Here is a 5,085-nt window from a genome sequence, read left to right on the forward strand (position 1 = left end):
AATGCATCAACCACAACCTATATAGATGTGAACCTAGCCTTAGAAGACATTTTAGGTACATGGGAGTATAGCCAACCACCGTGGACATACCTCAAGAGGAAAATTTACCTTATGTTGAAAAGAAGGATAGTACAAATAGTAGACAAAAGGCCTAGGGAAATTTCCAAAGGGATACAAGCTAAAGTCCTGGTTCAATGTACAACAGTGTCTGATTCTTTGCATTTTGAACAGCAGTGGGCTCAAAGTATGCCAGAATAAAAGCCAGACTATCAGTGGCGGCCGTCCATAGGGGTTCGCTCGCTGCAAAAGCTGTAAAAAAGAAAAAAAAAAAAATTCACTTTAAGAGTGACCAGGCGCCGGATATGCAGCGGTCTATGGGAAGCTTCCCAGCCTGCAATCAGCTGATTTGCCCATGTTTAGGGCATGTGCAGGGCGCAAACTGTGCACCCACACACACTCCCACTCTACTTGATTCGTCAGTATGCCTAGTAGTGGCATGGGATTGGCGAGGTGGGGACCGGAGGAGAGGACAGTGGGCGTGGGCGGTGCTACTACATCACTTCAGGTTTCTCGGCCACAGTGGGGGTGAGTCGACTGGAGTGCGTGCGGCGCCATTGAAGGAAAGTGCTGGCTGCCCTGCCTTGTCATCACTGGGGCCTAAAGCAGCTGCCATTTTAGCCCTGCGCTGCCCGCAGATTTTCGCGGAGTAGCGAGTGCAGCCAATCCCCCCTGCTCTCCCAAGCGGCGGCCACATTGTGACAGAGAAAGCGGGACAGCTGCGAGCTTCATGTGCTTGAGCCCACTTGTCCCGCTTCTCCCTCTGTCAGAAGCTGCGGACCGGAGTGACAGTGAATGAGTGGCGCTCCGTGTTCCTCCTGCCCCACCTCACCTGACAGTGACAGACCTGTGTAGCACACAGCTGAGTGAAGTGTTCTGGCTGTGTGCTATGGGTCTGATAGGTGGAGACTGCACCATGTTGTACCGCCGTGTCAGGTGAGAAAGAACACCGTGGAGAGAAGGGGATTCGCATGTGCAGAGAATTGGGCTTACAGAGGTGAACGTGGGTGGGGGGTCCAGAGGTGGATGAGCGGGGTACAGAGGTGGATGGGGGAGCGGGGTAAAGAGGTGGATGGGGGAGGGGGGTACAGAGGTGGATGAGCGGGGTACAGAGGTGGATGGGGGAGCGGGGTAAAGAGGTGGATGGGGGAGGGGGGTACAGAGGTGGATGGGGGGGTACAGAGGTGGATGGGAGAGGGGGGGTACAGGGGTGGATGGGGGGGATACAGAGGTGGACGGAGGAGGGGGGTACAGAGTTGGCAGAGGGGGTACAGAGGTGCGCATGAGGGGGGTAACGAGATGGACAGAAGGATACAGAGGTGAACTGTGGATTAAGGGGTACAGAGGTGAACTGTGGATGGATGGAGATACAGAGGTGAACTGTGGATTAAGGGGTACAGAGGTGAACTGTGGATGGATGGAGGTACAGAGGTGAACTGTGGATGGGGGTGGTACAGTGGTGGATGGGGGGGATACAGAGGTGGATGGAGGGGGGGTACAGAGGTGGATGGGGGGATACAGAGGTGGACGAAGGAGGGGGGGTACAGAGGTGGATGGGGGGGGGGTACAGAGGTGGACGGAGGAGGGGGGTACAGAGGTGTCGGAGGGGTACAGAGGTGGACAGAGGAGGGGGGTACAGAGGTGGATGGAGAGATACAGAGGTGGACAGAGGGGGGGAAATACAGAGGTGGCAGGGGGTACAGAGGTGTAATGAGGTGGACAGAAGGATACAGAGGTGAACTGTGGATGGAGGGGGGTACAGAGGTGAACTTTGTGAGAAATGCTATATACCAGTTTTTTTGAGAAATGCTATCTCCGTCAGTACATTCACTTCAGTAAGATAAAACAGCACTATCATTAGACCTTATTATACAGAAGTAGATACATTGATATAATGAGGGAGGTGCAGAAAGCCAAGGAGTGGTACAGTGGTAGAACAGGTGTACAGGAGTAGAAAAGGGTACAGCAGTGCAGAGAGATGATGTAGGGAGATAGAGAATTGTTGTGGAAAGGAGGGTGGATGCTGTAGGAAGAAAAGTTCAGACAAGTGAAGGAGGGGGTGTAGAGGAATGCAGTGATAAAGATATAGGGGTTGTTCACTTAGCTAAGTGAATTTTCACCTTGCAAGGGAATTTTTACTTAGTTTACTAAATGTGGTTAAGCTCTGCTGACTTCAATCATCCAATGTCCAAGCAAAAATCCAATTTTGTCCTTGCATGTGATTCAGTATTGAATTTTTACCGCATTCACTTAGACTGGCCATTCATGATTCATTTTTTTTTTTTCGTTTAACCACCAGGTTGAAAGAAAGAAAATTAATTAATTCCCCATTCCACACATTTGAGGTGGATGGAGGAATCCCTCCTGTAAAGCTCTGATGGCGGGGAGGATGATTCATCCTCTGTATTTTTCTTGTTTAGCGTTATCAAAAGTGAAAGTAAAAGAAAATCTCAAATTTTGGGTTGACATCAGAACACGAATAAAGGGGACATCTTCCAATGGGGACATTAGTTCTGTAGTTCTGTTGACCCTGGTGACACACAGGGATTCCTTCATTTTTGAGGGATTTCCTCTCACTTCCTGTTTTGGCTATGGGACAGGAAGTGAAGAGAAATCTCCCCAATGAAAAAAGAAAACACCTGATTGGGGTTATAACTCTCCGGTAATCTATCCAAAATAAAAAAAGTTTTCCCTTTAGTTACACTTTAAGTAGAAGTGTTGCTTTATATTCTTGTTATTTGTTTATGAGTGTGTTATTATTTACTAGTAACTTATCAAGAGGCTTAAATAAAGCATGCATGTGTGGGATTTTGTTGTAGTGTTATAATTATCTATTACTCTCCGCTAGGGATGAGCTTCGAGTTCGAGTCGAACTCATGTTCGACTCGAACATTGGCTGTTCGCAAGTTTGCCGAACAGCGAACAATTTGGGGTGTTCGCGGCAAATTCGAATGCCGCGGAACACCCTTTAAAAGTCTATGGGAGAAATCAAAAGTGCTAATTTTAAAGGCTAATATGCAAGTTATTGTCATAAAAAGTGTTTGGGGACCCAGGTCCTGCCCCAGGGGACATGGATCAATGCAAAAAAAAGTTTTAAAAACGGCCGTTTTTTCAGGAGCAGTGATTTTAATATTGCTTAAAGTCAAACAATAAAAGTGTTATATCCCTTTAAATTTCGTACCTGGGGGGTGTCTATAGTATGCCTGTAAAGGGGCGCATGTTTCCTGTGTTTAGAACAGTCTGATAGCAAAATGACATTTTGAAGGAAAAAACTCATTTAAAACTACCCGCGGCTATTGCATTGCCGACAATACACGTAGAAGTTAATTGATAAAAACGGCATGGGAATTCCCCAAAGGGGAACCCCGAACCAAAATTAAAAAAAAAAAATGACGTGGGAGTCCCCCTAAATTCCATACCAGGCCCTTCAGGTCTGATATGGATATTAAGGGGAACCCTGGCCAAAATTAAAAAAAAAAAATGATGTGGGGTTCCCCCTAAATTCCATACCAGACCCTTCAGGTCTGGTATGGATTTTAAGGGGAACCCCGCGCCAAAAAAAAAAAAAAAACGGTGTGGGGTCCCCCCAAAAATCCATACCAGACCCTTATCCGAGCACGCAACCTGGCAGGCCGCAGGAAAAGAGGGGGGGACGAGAGTGCGCCCCCCCCTCCTGAACCGTACCAGGCCACATGCCCTCAACATTGGGAGGGTGTTTTGGGGTAGCCCCCCAAAACACCTTGTCCCCATGTTGATGAGGACAAGGGCCTCATCCCCACAACCCTGGCCGGTGGTTGTGGGGGTCTGCGGGCGGGGGGCTTATCGGAATCTGGAAGCCCCCTTTAACAAGGGGACCCCCAGATCCCGGCCCCCCCCCCCTGTGTGAAATGGTAAGGGGGTACTTACCCCTACCATTTCACTAAAAAACTGTCAAAAATGTTAAAAATGACAAGAGACAGTTTTTGACAATTCCTTTATTTAAATACTTCTTCTTTCTTCTATCTTCCTTCATCTTCTGGTTCTTCTGGCTCTTTTGGTTCTTCCTCCGGCCTTCTCGTCCAGCATCTCCTCCGCGGCGTCTTCTATCTTCTTCTCCTCGGGCCGCTCCGCACTCATGGCATGGGGGGAGGCTCCCGCTCTTCTCTTCTTCTTCATCTTCTTCTCTTCTTCTCTTCTTCTTTTCTTCTCTTCTTCATTTTCTTCTCCGGGCCGCTCCACACCCATGCTGGCATGGAGGGAGGCTCCCGCTGTGTGACGGCGTCTCCTCGTCTGACAGTTCTTAAATAACGGGGGGCAGGGCCAGCCGGTGACCCCGCCCCCTTCTGACGCACGTTGACTTGACGGGACTTCCCTGTGACGTCACGGGGAATGCCACAGGGAAGTCCCGTCATGTCCCGTGTGTCAGAGGGGGGCGGGGTCACCGGGTGGCCCCGCCCCCCGTTATTTAAGAACTGTCAGACGAGGAGCGCCGTCACACAGCGGGAGCCTCCCTCCATGCCAGCATGGGTGCGGAGCGGCCCGGAGAAGAAAATGAAGAAGAGAAGAAGAGAAGAAGATGAAGAGAAGAGCGGGAGCCTCCCCCCATGCCATGGGTGCGGAGCGGCCCGAGGAGAAGAAGATAGAAGACGCCGCGGAGGAGATGCTGGACGAGAACGCCGGAGGAAGAACCAGAAGAGCCAGAAGAACCAGAAGAACCAGAAGATGAAGGAAGATAGAAGAAAGAAGAAGTATTTAAATAAAGGAATTGTCAAAAACTGTCTCTTGTCATTTTTAACATTTTTTACAGTTTTTTTGTGAAATGGTAGGTACCCCCTTACCATTTCACACAGGGGGGGGGGGGGCGGGATCTGGGGGTCCCCTTGTTAAAGGGGGCTTCCAGATTCCGATAAGCCCCCCGCCCGCAGACCCCCACAACCACCGGCCAGGGTTGTGTAGAATGAGGCCCTTGTCCTCATCAACATGGGGACAAGGTGTTTTGGGGGGCTACCCCAAAGCACCCTCCCAATGTTGAGGGCATGTGGCCTGGTA

Source organism: Aquarana catesbeiana, linkage group LG05 (assembly GCF_042186555.1).
Source record: "Aquarana catesbeiana isolate 2022-GZ linkage group LG05, ASM4218655v1, whole genome shotgun sequence".
Lineage (NCBI taxonomy): Eukaryota > Metazoa > Chordata > Amphibia > Anura > Ranidae > Aquarana > Aquarana catesbeiana.